The sequence below is a fragment of the Trachypithecus francoisi genome, unplaced genomic scaffold (assembly GCF_009764315.1).
Source record: "Trachypithecus francoisi isolate TF-2019V2 unplaced genomic scaffold, Tfra_2.0 Lachesis_group2, whole genome shotgun sequence".
Classification (NCBI taxonomy): Eukaryota; Metazoa; Chordata; class Mammalia; order Primates; family Cercopithecidae; genus Trachypithecus; species Trachypithecus francoisi.
In genome coordinates, this window is record NW_022681465.1 from 40,687,125 (window position 1) to 40,705,073 (window position 17,949).

General features: G+C 38.5%; 1 long non-coding RNA gene across 1 annotated transcript in view; it reads left to right on the forward strand.

Annotated features, from left to right (window-relative positions):
* The window catches only part of LOC117064430, a 42,234-nt gene extending 25,430 nt beyond the window's left edge, over positions 1 to 16,804 (forward strand). Inside the window, exons 3-6 of the long non-coding RNA XR_004429451.1 lie at positions 411 to 508; positions 722 to 870; positions 11,802 to 11,918; positions 15,664 to 16,804. This is a non-coding gene — a long non-coding RNA (uncharacterized LOC117064430). The remainder of the gene's footprint in view (positions 1 to 410; positions 509 to 721; positions 871 to 11,801; positions 11,919 to 15,663) is intronic.
* The last annotated feature ends 1,145 nt before the right edge of the window (positions 16,805 to 17,949 follow it).

The following is a 17,949-nucleotide window of genomic DNA, read 5'->3' on the forward strand; positions in this document are numbered from 1 at the left end:
ATTAATTCCAATTTCCTACAATTAATGTGTATTACTTTCCTAGAAAGAAAAAATGAAAATGGTTAAAAATAATAGAACTATATTCTCTGCGGTTCATGTATTTGAATCCTTGGTTTTTGCTAGAAGAACTGAATTTATTTCTGTTCCTCCAGCAAACTGATGTTATGCTAACATCTATCATACAGACTTGAAATTTTGTGTCAAGAAAGCTGGAGAATAGACTTGGCTCTCTGCTGATTGACTCTGTGACTTTGGACAAATTCCCTGGCCTCTCTGAGCCTCAGTTTTTTCACCAATAGTAGAAAAGGTCTAGGAAGATCATGGTGGACAGGAGGCAGTACTAGATTGCAGCTCTCACTTGGACAGACAGAGTGGTGTGTGGAGGCTCACATCATGAACTTTTGCTCCAGAATGATTGCAGGAATAAATCAGGAAAGCCAAGAGAACCCACAGACCTTCTGAAGGAAGTGAATTTCTCCTGCAGGACCCAGGGGACACCCCAAATACTGTGAGTGCACCCCAAAAACTGTGGAAGTGGGAAAGAGGGATCATCCGTCCCTGAACACACACTCTCACTGGGGAACCTGAACGTCTAGATCATGGGAGAAGATTCTGACCTTACCTGGAGCTAAATCAATCTAGAGAGTCAAGCAAAATACAGGGGTAAAGCTCTGCGGGCTCACTGGGTCCCCTAGCAAGCCATTTCTGCCTTGCCTCACAGGGATCCTTGAGGAAAGCTGCCAGAGGCACTGGGAAAAGGCCACTGGAGAAGAAAACCTCCAGCTGAAGTTTGTAACAATTTGAACCAATAGAGAAGTCTCCTGGCCAGAACTCGGGGGAGGACATGAATCCAGTGTGCAGACTCCACAGGTGAGGGAAACACGAAAGCCCTATTTATTTTCACAACTGAGAGGCAGGTAGCCTGGGGCAAGTTCTCGGCCCTGCTCACCCACTGCCTGGAAATAGACTTGGTACTGTTAGGTGGGGCATGGTGGGAGTGAGATCGGCCCTTTGGGCTCCGTGGGAGCTGGGAAAGGCCTGTGACTGCTGGCTTTCCTTCACTTCCCTGACAACCTGCATGACACAGTAGAGGCAGTCATCATAATCCTCCTAGGAACACAGCTCCATTGACCTGGGAACCATACCCCCATCCCCAAGAGCAACTGCAGCAAGACCTGGCCAAGGAGAGTCTGAGCTCAGACATGACTAACCCTGCCCCCATCTGATGGTCCTTCCCTACCCACCCTGGTAGCTGAAACAAAGGGGCATATACTTGTGGGAGTTCTAGGGCCCTGCCCACTGCCCCATACTACCACATCTGATGCTCTCTTGAAAGCACCACCTCCTGGCAGGAGGCCAACCAGCACAAAAATAGTGCATTAAACAACCAAAGCTAAGGACCCTCACAGAATCCATTTCACTCCCCTGCCATTTCCACCAGAGCAGTGCTGGTACCCCAGCTGAGAAACCCACAGACAGTTCACATCACAGGACTCTGTGCAGACACCCCCCACTACTAACCCAGAGCTTGGTAGACTTGCTGGGTGGCTAGATCCAGAAGAGAGATAACAGTTACTACAGCTTTGCTCTTAGGAAGCCACATCCCTAGGAAAAAGGGAGAGTACTACATCAAGGGAACACCTTGTGGGACGAACGAATCTGGGCAACAGCCTTCAGCTCTAGACCTTCCCTCTGACAAAGCCTACCCAAATGAGAAGGAACCAGAAAACCAACTCTGGTAATAAACAAAGTTCTTTAACACCCCCAAAATCACACTAGCTCACCAGCAGTGGATCCAAACCAAGAAGAAATCCCTGATTTACCTGAAAAAGAATTCAGGTAAGTTAATAAGCTAATCAGAGAGGCACCAGAGAAAAGCAAAGCCCAATTTAAGGAAGTCAAAAATTGATACAAGAAATGAGGGAAGAAATTTTCAATGAAATAGATAGCATAAGTAAAAAAACAATCAAAACTTTAGGAAACAATGAGCACATTTATAGAAATGCAAAATGCTCTAGAAAGTCTAGCAATGAAATCAAACAATCAGAAGAAAGAACTTCAGAGCTTGAAGACAAGGTTTTCGAATTAATTCAATAAAGACAGAAAAAAGGATAAGAAAATACAAACAAGGTCTCAAAGAAGTCTGGAATTATGTTAAACAACCAAACCTAAGAATAATTGGCATTCCTGAGGAAGAAGAGAAATCTGAAAGTTTAGAAAATATATTTGGGGGAATAATTGAGGAAAACTTCCCCAGCCTTGCTAGAGACCTAGACATCCAAATATAAGAAGCTCAAAGAACACCTGGAAAATTCACTGCAAAAAGATCATCGCCTAGGCACATTGTCATTAGGTTATCCAAAGTTAAGACGAAGGAAAGAATCTTAACAACTGTGAGGCAAAAGCAACAGGTAACCTATAAAGGAAAACCTATCAGATTAACAGCAGATTTCTCAGCAGAAACCCTACAAGCTGGAAGGGCTTGGGTTCCTATCTTCAGCCCTTAAACAAAACAATTATCAGCCAAGAATTTTGTATTCAGCAAAATGAAGCCTCATAAATAAAGGAAAGATAGTCATTTTCAGACAAACAAATGCTGAGAGAATTCGCCACTACCAAGCCACCACTACAAGAACTGCTAAAAGGAGCTCTAAATCTTGAAACAAATCCTGGAAACATATCAATACAGAACCTCTTTAAAGCATAAATAAACAGGACCTATAAAATAAAATGCAATTCAAACGAAACAAAACAAAACAAAAAACAAGGTATACAGGCAACAAACAGCACGATGAATGGAATAATACCTCATACCTCAATACTAATGTTGAATGTAAATGGCCCAAATGCTCCACTTAAAAGATACAGAACGGCAGAATGGATAAGAATTCACCAATGAACCATCTGCTGCCTTCAAGAGACTCACCTAACACATAAGGACTCACATAAACTTAAGGTAGAGGGGTGAAAAAAGACATTCCATACAAATGCACACCAAAAGCAAGCAGGAGTAGCTATTCTTACATGAGACAAAACAAACTTTAAAGCAATGGCAGTTACAAAAGACAAAGAGGGACATTATATAATGATAAAATACCTTGCCGAATAGGAAAATATCACAATCCTAAATATATATGCACCTAACACTGGACCTCCCAAATTTATAAAGCAATTACTAATAGACCTAAGAGATAGACAGCAACACAGTAATAGTGAGGGACTTCAATACTTCACTGACAGCACTAATCAGGTCACCAAGACAGTCAACAAAGTAACAATGGATTTAAACTATACCCTGGAACAAATGAACTTAACAGATATTTACAGAACATTCTACTTAATAACTGCAGAATGTACATTTTATTCATCAGCACATGCAACTTTCTCCAACATAGATCATATGATAGGCCACAAAAACGAGCCTCAATAAATTTAAGAAAATTGAAATTATATCACGCACTCTCTCAGACTACAGTGGAATAAAACTGGAAATCAGCTCCAAAAGGAACCTTCAAAACCATGCAAATACATGGAAATTAATCTGCTCCTGAATGAGCGTTGGGTCTAAATGAAATCAAGGTTGAAATTAAAAAATTATTTAAACTGAATGACGGTAGTGACACAACCTATCAAAACCTCTGAGATACAGCAAAGGTGGTGCTAAGAGGAAAGTCCATAGCCCTAAATGCCTACATCAAAAAGTCTGAAAGAGCACAAACAGACCATCTAAGGTCATACCTCAAGAAACTAGAGAAACAAGAACAAACCAAACCCAAACCCAGCAGAAGAAAGGAAATGAGATCAGAGCGGAACTAAATGAAACTGAAACAAACAAACAAAAAATACAAAAGATAAATGAAACAAAAAGCTGGTTCTTTGAAAAGATAAATAAAATTGATAGACCATCAGCAAGCTTAACCAAGAAAAGAAGAGAGAAAATCCAAATAAGTTCAATTAGAAATGAAATGGGAGATATTACAAGTGACACCACAGAAATATAAAAGATTATTGAAGGCTACTATGAACACCTTTACATGCATAAACTAGAAAACCTAGACAAGGGGCATAAGTTCCCAGAAAAATACAGCCCTCCTAGCTTAAATCAGGAAGAATTAAATACCCTGAATAGACCAACAACAAGCAGTGAGATTGAAATGGTAATTAAAAAATTATCAACAAAAAAAGTCCAGGGTCAGACAGATTCATAGCAGAATTCTACCAGATATTGAAAGAAGAATTGGTACCAATCCTATTGACACCATTCCACAAGATAGAGAAAGAGGGATTCTTCCCTAAATCTTCTATGAAGCCAGTATCACCCGAATACCAAAACCAGGAAAGAACATAATCAAAAAAGAAGACTACAGACCATTATCTCTGCTGAACATAGATGCAAAAATCCTTAACAAAATACTAGCTAACCAACTCCAACAACATATCAAAAAGATAACCCACCATGATCAAGTGGGTTTCATACCAGGGACGCAGGGATAGTTTAACATATGCAAGTCAATAAATGTGATATACCACATAAACAGAATTAAAAACAAAAATCTCATGGTCATCTCAGTAGATGCAGAAAAAGCATTTGACAATATCCAGCATCCCTTTATGATTAAAACTCTCAGCAAAATCAGCATACAAGGGATATACCTTAATGTAATGAAAACCATCTATGACAAACCCACAACCAACATGCTGAATGGGGAAAAGTTGAAAGCATTCTCTCCGAAAACTGGAACAAGACAAGGGTGCCCACTCTCACTACTTCTCTTCAACATAGTCCTGGAAGTCCTGGCCAGAGCAATCAGACAAGAGAAGGAAATAAAGGGTATCCAAAACGGTAAAGAAAAAGTCAAACTGTCGCTGTTTGCTGATGATATGATTGTTTACCTAGAAAACCCTAAAGACTCCTCAAGAAAGCTTCTAGAACTGAGAAGATAATTCAGCAAAGTTTCTGGATACAAAAAGGTACACAAATCAGTGTAGCTATTCTATACCCCAACAGCAACCAAGCTAAGAATCAAATCAAGAACTCAATTACTTTTCAATAGCTGCAAAAAGATTAAAATACTTGGGAATATACATAACCAAGGAGGTGAAAGACCTCTACAAGGAAAACAACAAAACATTGTTGAAAGAAATCATAGATGACACAAACAAATGGAAACACATTCTATGCTCACTAATGGATAGAATCAATATTGTGAAAATGACCTTACTGCCAAAAGCAATCTACAAATTCAACACAATTCCCATTAAAATACTACCAAAATTCTTCACAGAACTTGAAAAAACAATCCTAAAATTCATATGGAAACAAAAAAGAGCCCACATAGCCAAAGCAAGACTAAGCAAAAAGAACAAATCTGGAGGCATCAGATTACCTGATTTCAAACTATACTACAAGGCAATAGTCACCAAAATAGCATGGTACTGGTATAAACACGGGCACATGTGGAACAGAATACAGAGCCTAGAAATAAATCCAAATACTTACAACCAGTTATCTTTGACAAAGCAAACAAAAACATAAAGTGGGGAAAGGACACCCTTTTCAACAAATGGTGCTGGGATTATCGGCAAGCCACATATGGGAGAATGAAACTGGATCCTCATCTCTCACCTTATATAAAAATCAACTCAAGATGGATCAAGGTCTTAATTCTAATACCTGAAACTATAAAAATTCTAGAAGATAGCATTGGAAAAGCCCTTTTAGACATTGGCTTAGGCAAGGATTTCATGATCAAGAACTGAAAAACAAATGCAGCAAAAACAAAGATAAATAGCTGGGACTTAATTAAACTAAGTAGTTTTTGCATGGCAAAAGGAACAGTCACAGAGTAAACAGACAACCCACAGACTGGAAGAAAACCTTCACAATCTATACATCTTATAAAGGACTAGTATCCAGAACCTACAACAAACTCAAACAAATTAGCAAGAAAAAGCAATCCCATCAAAAAGTGGGCTAAGGACATGAATAGACAATTCTCAAAAGAGGATATATAAATGGCCAACATACATATGAAAAAATGCTCAACATTGCTAATGATCAGGGAAATGCAAATCAAAACCACAATGCAATACCACCTTACTCCTGCAAGAATGGCTGTAATCAAAAAATAAATTATAGATGTTGTTGTGGATGAGGTGAACAGGGACCACTGCTACACTGCTGGTGGGAATGTGAACTAGCACGACCACTATGGAAAACAGTGTGGAGATTCCTTAAAGAACTAAAAACAAAACTACGGTTTGGTCCAGCAATCCCACTACTGGGTATCTACCCACAGGAAAAGAAGTCATTATATGAAAAAGATACTTGCACACACATGTTTATAGCAGCACAATTGCAAAAACATGGAACCAACCCAAATGCTCACCAATCAATGAGTGGATAAAGAAACCGTGATATATACACACACACACACACACACACACACACACACACACATACATATACACAAACACATATACACACATATACACACACATACGTACATACATATGTGTATATATATTATAGAATACTACTTAGCCATAAAAAGGAATGAATTAACAGCATTTGTAGTGAACTGGATGATATTAGAGACTATTATTCTCAGTGAAGTAACTCAGGAATGGAAAACCAAACATTGTATGTTCTTACTCATAAGTGGGAGCTAAGCTATGAGGATGCAAAGGCATAAGAATGACACAATGGATTTTGGGGACTCAGGGGTAAAAGGTGGGAAGGGGATGAGGGATAAAAGACTACAAATTGTGTGCAGTGTATACTGCTCCAGGTGATGGGTTCACCATAATCTTACAAATCACCATTAAATAACTTACTTGTGTAACCAAACACCACCTGTTCCCCAATAACCTATGGAAATAAAAGATGGAAAAAAAGAAGTTTGGAGGAGACAACCCTTAAGGTGCCTTCTAGGTCTGTGAGTCCGTGGCTATAACTCCCCTAGTAAGATATGGCTACTGAAGAGGCTTGTGCTTTGGTGCCAAGGAATAAATGTAAATGAATAAACATTTTTGTAACATAAATGGAAGTTTTTTTTTTTTTCCTGAGAAGTATTTGTGGCCATGTAGGCTGTCTGGGGCCCGTATTTATTACTTTAGGATAATAGTTCTCAAACATATGTGTTTATCAGAATCACCTGGAAGCTTCTTTGAATGCAGATGGCTGGGTTCTAACCCAAGAGTTTCTGGTTCCATGGGTCTGGGTGGGGCTGGAGCAACAGCATTTTTACAAGTTACCGGGTGATGTTGATGGTCTGGAAGAACCTACCTAAAGAGAATATCCTGCTTAGGGAAAGACATTTCTAAAATCTCCCTCTCCCCTCTCCCCTCTCCCCTTTCCCCTCTCCCCTCTTCCTCTTCCCTCTCCCTTCTCCCCTCTCCCCTCTCCCCTCTCCCCTCTCCCCTCTCCCCTCTCCCTCCCTTCCTTCCTAGAATTGTTAGAAAAGTGTTCTGAGAATTATTCAAGGATACCTTCAAGGACCTTTTTGTTTTAAAATAAATGTATTTGAAAACATTATTCCTCTGAGTGCTCTAAGTAGGAACAAAGGAAGGAATTAATGAGAGGCTGGGGTCTGAGGGTGGAATATGGAAGAGGAAGTTGTTGCAGTTGACTCCAGTCTACTGTAGGTAACTGTCACATAATTTCTTTGACTAAGGAATTAAACAAGAAAGTGAAATGGCTTTCTCAAAGGTGCATGTTTAAGCTAAACACCAGGATGGTTTCAAGATGTCACAGTTACTTGATCAGCACCTGGGTAATCCTTCATGCATATTTCCTCTTTCTTGTTATTTGACTTACAAAATCCATGGCAGTCTAGAGGTGTGTGCATCAGAGTCAGCAAACTCACACAGGGATGCTGACAAGGCAGCCTCCTTTGCCTATGGAACTAGTTCCCATTCCAGAAATAAATCATGTATTGTCACTTCCTATATTGTTGCACACACCACTCCCTTTTCCTGGAGTGCCTAAGACTAAGCAACTTCTTTTTCTTCATTTTGTTCTAACAGCTCTTTGTAAATCATTTTATTATAGTACTTACCATACCTTACTGCCATTGCTCAGTGATGAACTGCAAATATCATAAGTGCAGGGATGGTCTCTGTTTCTCCAGAACCTAATAGAGTATGTGGGAAACATTTGGTATTGAAAATAGGGCCGTGGATATTCATTCACAGACACAATTTTATCTATAATGTAAGTAAAATGATCAATAAACAAGACCATAACTCAAGAACGAGCAAAGTGTAAGAGATCAAATACCATTGTACTATCTTCCTGTTCAAATGAAGCATAACCACAAACTTCCTCTGGTCCCCAGGCACTCTCAGCTCTCAGCCTCTCACAGTCTGTCTCTGCTCTAGTATCTACCAGTGCTTTTGTGGAAATTGCAGGAATCTGCCTTGGCTTTCTCATCTAACTTTTCCCCAGACATCGCTGAAGGGGATTCCCTTTTTGGTTTTTTTCTTAGAGACAGAACAGAGCCCTGATATTTTAAATGAATGAAATGCAGTATAATGTAATTAATGCTCAGAAAGAAGCTTGGATGTATTTGATACTATTTTCAATTTTATTCTTGCTTTTAAAAGAAGGAGGTATTTCTCTCCATTTATCTATCTAGCTATTTAAACTAGCTATCTATCATATATTTGTTTGTATGGATAGAACCGTGTCCGAAATGACATTTTTCTCCTTTTAATCATGGATATTTTAGATGGTAGAATTCAAGTATTTATTTAAGATGCTGTTCTTTATCCTGGTCAGCATTGTACTTAATTAGTGAGCATGTATTATTTTTATAATTGCTATTCCAAAATAATTAAAGAACCTACTGCTTCTGTAAATATTTAGAAGACTCCATGCCTCATCTAATGTTGAACTATGGATTTATTTGCCCTATTATTTAGAGGGCCCCCAACACAAAGATGCATAGTCTTGAATTACCAAACTTCAGAGTGGAAAGATATCTTGTATTTATTTATAGCAGTTTTGACTTTTGAAATGCTGCTGAGCTGAACTTGGGTTCCTTTTTAATCTGCAGTACACATGGAGAATGAATCTGACACTGTTTACCAGATAGATTAAGGGGAGAGGTATGTCAGGCAGCCAAGGTGGTTTGTGTTTAAAATGAGTCAAAGCAATGGTGTTCATCAAGCTTTCTCCCCAAAAGATATGTAGCCTCAGAGACTAAAACATAGTGTACAAGGTGGTCATGAAGTGGTTGTTCTCCAGGTGAGATATTATGAAGGGTTGTTGTCTTAAATGTAGTTGGTAAAGGATCTTTTTTATCTTGCAGACTTTATGGGGTTTTGGTGCTGCTATAAGCTAGCTATTAGTTCTTACTGGGAACTGAAAGTTAAAATGGAAGTTTTGGCTGAATCCTCAGGTGATAAGTATCACATCAAAATATGAGCTGTGAGAGCATCCTATAGGAATTTCCAAGCAAATAACCCAAAAGTAGTTATATGTGTAGTTATATGATTCTAACACATCTCATTTACCTCAAGAATAAAGAAGGGTCAGTTGTTGAAGATCAGGGAGAATTTGTGAAAAGGATTTCATTGGACACCTAGTCCTCAAGGAGGAAAGGTTTATATGTGTGGGGGTACTTCCCTTGCAGGCTGAGCTGAGAGAGAGAGGCTTTGATGGGATCTCTTGGAGAAGATGACATGTGTCCCCTTAAGTTAGGAGGACACACTGAATTGGTGTCTGACTCCTTCATGGGAAATATTCAGGGTGAGAGATGGGCTGAGGACCTGCTGTGGCCTCATTGAGCCTGTAGGATGGAGAAAAAGACATATATTAGAATGACAGGGAATGAAGATGTTCCAGGGACAGAGCTCTTTGGCTCTCTTTGGGATAGTGGCAGAATGCACTGCAGAGAGTGAAGTCCCAGAGAAAATAAACTTTTGAGTTATGGCCCAGGGACAATAGCTACCCTTGTACTGAGATTCAATCTATGCAATGGCCAGCTCCAAAAGGATGACAGGTCAAAGGCGGGGTAAGAAAACATGTCAGTGGAGTCACTAGTTTATAAGCCATGTTAAGATAGACTTAGGATAGAAACCATAACAATCCTAGAAGAAAACCTAGGCAATGCCATTCAGGACATATGCATGGGCAAGGACTACATGACTAAAACACCAAAAGCAATGGCAACAAAAGCCAAAGTTGACAAATGGGATCTAATTAAACTAACAAGCTTGTACACAGCAAAAGAAACTACCATCAGAGTGAACAGGCAACCTACAGAGTGGGAGAAAATTTTTACAATCTACCCATCTGACAAAGGGCTAATATCCAGAATCTACAAAGAACTTAAATAAATCTACAAGAAAAAATCAAACAACCCCATCAAAAAGTGGCAAAGGATATGAACAGACACTTCTCAAAAGAAGACATTTATGCAGCCAACAGACACATGAAAAAATGCTCATCATCACTGGTCATCTGAGAAATGCAAATCAAAACCACAATGAGATACCATCTCACACCAGTTAGAATGGCAATCATTAAAAAGTCAGGAAACAACAGGTGCTGGAGAGGATGTGGAGAAATAGGAACACTTTTACACTGTTGGTGGGAGTGTAAACTAGTTCAACCATTATGGAAAACAGTATGGCGATTCCTCAAGGATCTAGAACTAGAAATACCATTTGACCCAGCAATCCCATTACTGGGTATATACCCAAAGGATTATAAATCATGAGGCTATAAAGACACATGCACGTGTATGTTTATTGCGGCACTATTCACAATAGCAAAAACTTGGAACCAACCCAAATGTCCATCAATGATAGACTGGATTAAGAAAATGTGGCACATATACACCATGGAATACTATGCAGCCATAAAAAGGATGAGTTCATGTCCTTTGTAGGGACATAGATGAAGCTGGAAATCATAATTCTGAGCAAGCTATCGCAAGGACAGAAAACCAAACACCGCATATTCTCACTCATAGGTGGGAATTGAACAATGAGAACACTTGGACACAGGGTGGGGAACATCACACACAGGGGCCTGTTGTGGGGTGGGAGGAGGGGGGAGGGATAGCATTAGGAGATATACCTAATGTAAATGACAAGTTAATGGGTGTAGCACACCAACATGGCACATGTACACATATGTAACAAACCTACATGTTGTGCACATGTACCCTAGAATTTAAAGTATAAAAAATAAAGAAATAAAGGAAATACTATGTGTGTTAGACTTGTTTAAAAGTAAGAATAAAACATTCTCAGCAACAATAAAAGTAAAGAATGACAAAAATATATATATTTGGGATAAGTCAGAATTATGGCATCAGTTACTTTGGGTTTCCATAGGCAACCTCTTTCATAATTCCTGAAAGATTAATTGGTCCCATACCTGCTGAAGAAATCAATACCCTCAAGTGTAAATTAACAACAATTACAACATGAAACCAAGCAACCAATAACCAAAAACCGCTTGCTGGTAGTTCACACATCACTAAATATTGAACAAATTTAAGGAGTATCAGTTAGAAAGGGCACCAGATGATTAGTTTGACCTGGGACGCCCACATGTCATGGTTTAGCCTTGTATTTGGGATTTGGGTGACTCATAGCTTGGTCCTAAGCTCATTCCTTCACTCTTTAGCACATGTCTTGCCCCTAACACCATATCCCACACTATCAGCTTCACAGAGAAAACACAAGATTGGGGTATTTTGAGTATAAACCTGTAAAATCAGAAAATTTTAAGCCTTATTTTATTTAAATCAACTTTAGTTAAAGAGTATAACTGAATTTCACAGATTATCAGTTCCAAACAGCAATTGTTCATAAAGAACCAGGAAAGAATGGGAGTCTGCTGACGCATGAAATTTGTGAGGATAAGTCTTGAATTGACCATTACACCTTAGATAAATAAGGTAAGGCAACAAATATTATCATAATGGTTACTATAAAATTATAGTTAAAGATAAACTTATTCTGTGTCTTGTCATCATAAAATCGAATATTTGTCTCTGTTTACTATGGAGGACATTCAGCTTTCTTAAAATATTGAGATGCTGATTTGAGTAATTTCAAGGAATGTTGACTTATAAGTTCCAGACTAGACTGTGATATGTATAGCAACCCAATTTATTAGAGTATTTGTTGCAGAAACCTATGTTTTTACTTAAATTTGTAAACTACGTTTTTCATGAGAGGTTGATTTACCATAGAAGGTTAAGTGTTGGTGATTATTAAATAATGGTATTACTAATGTAGCTCAGATTAACTCAATAAGAAAAAAAGGACTGTGGATTTTTTAAAATTAGGAGCATACCTAAATGCATAACTATAACTCTTCTTTGTGATATTTATTTACAATTAAAATGAAGAGTCTAACATATTAACTTGGAAACACAAGAGAATTTTGAGTTCTTTTCTGTGTCTTATAGTAAACTTTACCCCTGTCTAACCAACCAAGTCTACCTCCAGGGTAGAGGTTGTAACAAGATCTGATGCTGAAATCTAGACAATTTCCTTGACTAATTTTTGCCTGTCCACTTGTCTATTATTTAGAATTTTTGTTACAATTTTTCAATAATTTAACTCAAAATGATGACTCAAGCAAAAGAGCTTAATTCACACAACTGTAAAGTCTAGGCAATATGTTAGGTCCAGTATCACTGGGATTGGCTGTCTCAGTTCCGGCTCTGCTTCCTCATGTTGACTTTGTTCTCAGGCAACTTCTTTTTTTTCTCTATTATTATTATTATTATACTTTAAGTTCTAGGGTACATGTGCACAATGTGCAGGTTTGTTACATATGTATACATGTGTCATGTTGGTGTGCTGCACCCATTAACTCGTCGTTTACATTATACCTAATGTAGGTATATCTCCTAATGCTATCCTTCCCCCCCCCCACAATAGGCCCTAGTGTGTGATGTTCCCCTTCCTGTGTCCAAGTGTTCTTATTGTTCAGTTCCCACCTATGAGTGAGAACGTGCGGTGTTTAGTTTTCTGTTCTTGTGATAGTTTGCTGAGAATGATGGTTTCCAGCTGGGTCCATGTCCCTACAAAGGACACAAACTCATCCTTTTTTATGACTGCATAGTATTCCATGGTGTATATGTGCCACATTTTCTTAATCCAGTCTATCATTGATGGACATTTGGGTTGATTCCAAGTCTTTGCTATTGTGAATAGTGCTGCAGTAAACATACATGTGCATGTGTCTTTATAGCAGCATGATTTATAATCCTTTGATATATACCCAGTAAGGGATGGCTGGGTCAAATGGTATTTCTAGTTCTAGATCCTTGAGGAATCGCCACACTGTTTTCCACAATGGTTGAACTAGTTTACAGTCCCACCAACAGTGTAAAAGTGTTCCTATTTCTCCACATCCTCCCCAGCACCTGTTGTTTCCTGACTTTTTAATAATTGCCATTCTAACTGGTATGAGATGGTGTCTCATTTTGGTTTTGATTTGCATTTCTCTGATGGCAAGTGATGATGAGCATTTTTTCATGTGTCTGTTGGCTGTATGAATATCTTCTTTTGAGAAGTGTCTGTTCATATATTTGCCCACTTTTTGATGGGGTTGTCTTTTTCTTGTAAATTTGCTTGAGTTCTTTGTAGGTTCTGGATATTAGCCCTTTGTCAGATGAGTAGATTGCAAAAATTTTCTCCCATTCTGTAGGTTGCCTGTTCATGCTGATGGTAGTTTCTTTTGCTGTGCAGAAGCTCTTTAGTTTAATTAGATCCCATTTGTCAATTTTGGCTTTTGTTGCCGTTGCTTTTGGTGTTTTAGACTTGAAGTCCTTGCCCATGCCTATGTCCTGAAAGGTATTCCCTAGGTTTTCTTCTAGGGTTTTTATGGTTTTAGGTCTAACATTTAAGTCTCTAATCATCTTGAATTAATTTTCATATAAGGAGTAAGGAAAGGATCCAGTTTCAGCTTTCTACTTATGGCTAGTCAATTTTCCCAGCACCATTTATTAAATAGGGAATCCTTTCCCCATTTCTTGTTTCTCTCAGGTTTGTCAAAGATCAGATGGCTGTAGATGTGTGGTATTATTTCTGAGGGCTCTGTTCTATTCCATTGGTCTATGTCTCTGTTTTGGTACCAGTACCATGCTGTTTTGGTTACTGTAGCCTTGTAGTATAGTTTGAAGTCAGGTAGCGTGATGCCTCCAGCTTTGTTCTTTTGGCTTAGGATTGTCTTGACAATGCGGGTTCTTTTTTGGTTCCATATGAACTTTAAAGCCGTTTTTTCCAATTCTGTGAAGAAAGTCATTGGTAGCTTAATGGGGATGGCATTGAATCTATAAATTACCTTGGGCAGTATGGCCATTTTCACAATATTGATTCTTCCTATCCATGAGCATGGTATGTTCTTCCATTTGTTTGTGTCCTCTTTTATTTCACTGAGCAGTGGTTTGTAGTTCTCCTTGAAGAGGTCCTTTACATCCCTTGTAAGTTGGATTCCTAGGTATTTTATTCTCTTTGAAGCTATTGTGAATGGGAGTTCATTCATGATTTGGCTCTCTGTTACTGGTGTATAAGAATGCTTGTGATTTTTGCACATTGATTTTGCATCGTTCTCAGGCAACTTCTTCCCTCAGTATGGTCAGATGGCCACTAGCAGCTCGTGCTTCCATTTGAACAACTTAGTGGGAAAAGAACTTCTTTCTTAACACTTCCAATAAAAGCCCTGGAACTGATGGCTCTTGGTTCTGATTGGCCCAGTTTGGGTCCACCCCAAACCAATCACTATTTTAGAGAGATGCAGCACTCCAGTGGGCAAGATCAGGGTCACAACTCCCCTCCCTGTGAACAAGAGGAGGACCTACCTATTAGATAAACCCAGAGAGCAGTGTGAGGGGGATATTTTGAGTAAGAAACAGGTCTCTCTGGTTTATGTACAGCGTTATCAGGCCTGGTTCACTGTTCTTCCTTCTTTCCTGACAAACTGGTGGAGTTTGTCGTTGTGCATACACTGTACTCTCACACTATGCCTGGCCTCTATCTGCTCCATTTTTTCCTCATCTCTAAGCCCTCATTACCTCAGCCTCACATTAGAAGCTACATAGGATGCTTTAACTTTAAAAGATAATGGTACCCAAGCCCACCTGAGAGATTCTAATTCAACTAGTCTATGGTAGAGACCTCTTGGCTGGGTTTTGTAAAAACTTCCTAGGTGATTTTTATGAGCAGGATTGAGAACAGCTTCCTCAAGCTAAACTTGATGCTGGCAAGAACTTGTCCACCATTCACACAGAGGAAAGTAGTTGTCCTAGAAATTCAACCAGACCCAATCCTTCAGCTGAAGGAATGAAGCACTAATGGTGACTTTACAGTTATTTACTAGGACAGAGAAAGGATTTGGAGAAGTATGAGCCCTTCTTATTACTCTTGAAATGACACCAGAAGCTGTCCCTTATTTTGCCTTTGCATATAGCTTACCCACTCTATAACAATCTGGTCACAATGAGTTACCTAATAGATGTTCATTGATTTTTAGAACGAGAGACTTTTTAAAGTGCTGGCTTTGTGTGTATGTGTGTGTGTTTCCTTCACCAAAAAAAAAAAAAAAAAATTCACTTAAAGAGGAATAAATAATAAATCTAATGTATCCTTGTTTTTTTATACTGATTCTTTTTTCATTTCCCATCCCAGGATTGAATTGTCATTGCTTGGCTCTCAAGAACCACGTTGTATATTTTCTGCTGCATGAATCATTATAAACAACAGCTTTGGGAAGGCATTCTAGGGCCAGTAATTATACTGATGAAACAGAGAGACTGTATTCCAAGTGAGGTTAATTTTAGCAGAAGTCAGATAAAAATGTTGTCAACTAACAGCAAACATGCTGGCAATGGAGCCAAAAGCACTGGTAGCAGAATCTGCTTGTTTGGGCTGAGCAATTCCCAGGGTCACCAGAGAGAGCCAGACCGGACCTCCTGGCAGCCCCAAGTTGCTTAAAAGTTTGAAGTAGACATAATTAGCTGATTATGTCATAATCCTGAGAAATTACAAATGGAAAGTTTTCTGAATTAGAAATGTAACCAAGAGTATATAATGCTGACCATTTTAAATTATGGGTGTGAAGTGGGGTTGTGAGGGGGTGGCGAGGCTCATAGATCTCTAGTTGAGAACTGATCCAAACTTAAAACATTTATTTCTCCATGGAATAAGCTATTCTGTGAAGAAAATCCCTGAATAGAGAAAAAGAATGTTGCATCTTATTAGGAAAGACATTTAGAGGTCTTTTTTTAAACATCCATGCTTAAACTTTGTTCAAAATTATGTTTTCTGCAAGGAATACAGTTTCTTTAAGAAATCACACAGGCTTCTTGTAGCGAGTATCTATCTCAGTTCAGCTTACAGAAACGAGTTACTGGATAATTAAGCAAATGAGTCTTTCCAGAAAAGAAAAAATTAAGGCTAAAATTGCAAAGGCAATTGGTGAAGAAGTCTGCCACTGAAGAGAATTTTGGCATAAGGAGTTCAAAGCATGACTTTAAAAAAGCCTTCAGCAAACTCAGAGATTGCCTTTGGATGATAAAAGAATACCAACTCATTTTAAATATAATAAATACAGGGAAAGAATACAAGAAAGCATCTACCTTAATTTTCCTGTAAGAACTGTACCTGAGGGTAAGCAAGTACTAGATAAAGAGTAGTTCTTCTTAGAAAATGTTTTATCTAATGAAGAAGGAATTTTAGAATCAGAAGATCACCATTTTACAAGCCTCAGTGAATTAACGGATCTGTGAACTGACCATCAACAGCTCCTGACGTTACATCTAAAAAATGCAAACAGAAATCATGTGCCTCCTAATGGATGTATGCAGCACCACCAATCAAGTAGTCTTGCCAATAAAAAAAGAAAAATATATTTATCTATCTATCATCTGCATATTTATCTCTATCTATTTATCTATCCTATTGTCTATCTATCCATCCATCCATCCATCCATCCATCCATTCATCCATCCATCCTATCAATCTATTATTTAGCTAGCTAGCTAGCTATCAAACTTGAATGTGATCAAACCTCTAAATATTCCTATCAACTTATAGGAAACAAAAGAGACAGGGGAACATGTTCAAAGACACCTTGAGGATGCAAACAGCAGAAGTTAAACAGATGGAAACTCCATGAGACAAACAATTTGGCTTCTTCAGGAATAAAGTTGTAAGGAAAAAATATTAGATATAGGAGAAATCTGTTGATTATTAGAGGCATAAGAATCATGTTAACTAACTGTAATTATGTTCCTTGGTTAAATCCTAATTTTAGCAAAGAAAATACTTAAAAATATTTATAAGCCAATTGTAAAAATGTGAGCACAAAATGAATATGTGATAATATTAAATAATTATTGTTACTTATTAAAAGTAAAGTCTATATTTTAGATATATGGTGAAATATTTACAGATGAAATACTCGAATACTTAGGAGTTACCTCAAAGTAATCTGATGTGAGTGGGGAAGTGGTAAGGAGTTTAGAAGAAACAAAAAATTATATTAAAGCATTTGAAGCTTTGTGATGGTTACATGGGGGCTAATGACAGATTAAAGATACATTCATCTGCTTTAATATGTGTGATGAGGAATCCAATTTCATTTTTTGATATTTGACTGCTGAAAGCTTTTAAGCCTCACCTTTCCCTCATCCCCTTGGACCTCACATCTGGGCAAACTGATAAGAAAGCCTGGTATTCCCTTCCTTATCATAGGTGGGAGAGTCAAATCTTGCAGGCCCCTTCCCAAACAGGCAAACCCTCCTCCTCTCCCCACCCAGGCCAATCTCCTTTCCTGGCTTTGTCAAGCCATTTCAAACCTGCTTAAGAGACCTGCCCCACTCTCCCCAGAGAACTCAATTATGTAGCCAGTTGGTCAAACATGTGGGTGGCCAGGGCACCCCACTTGCAGCTGGTGTCTGAAGTAGGGGCAGT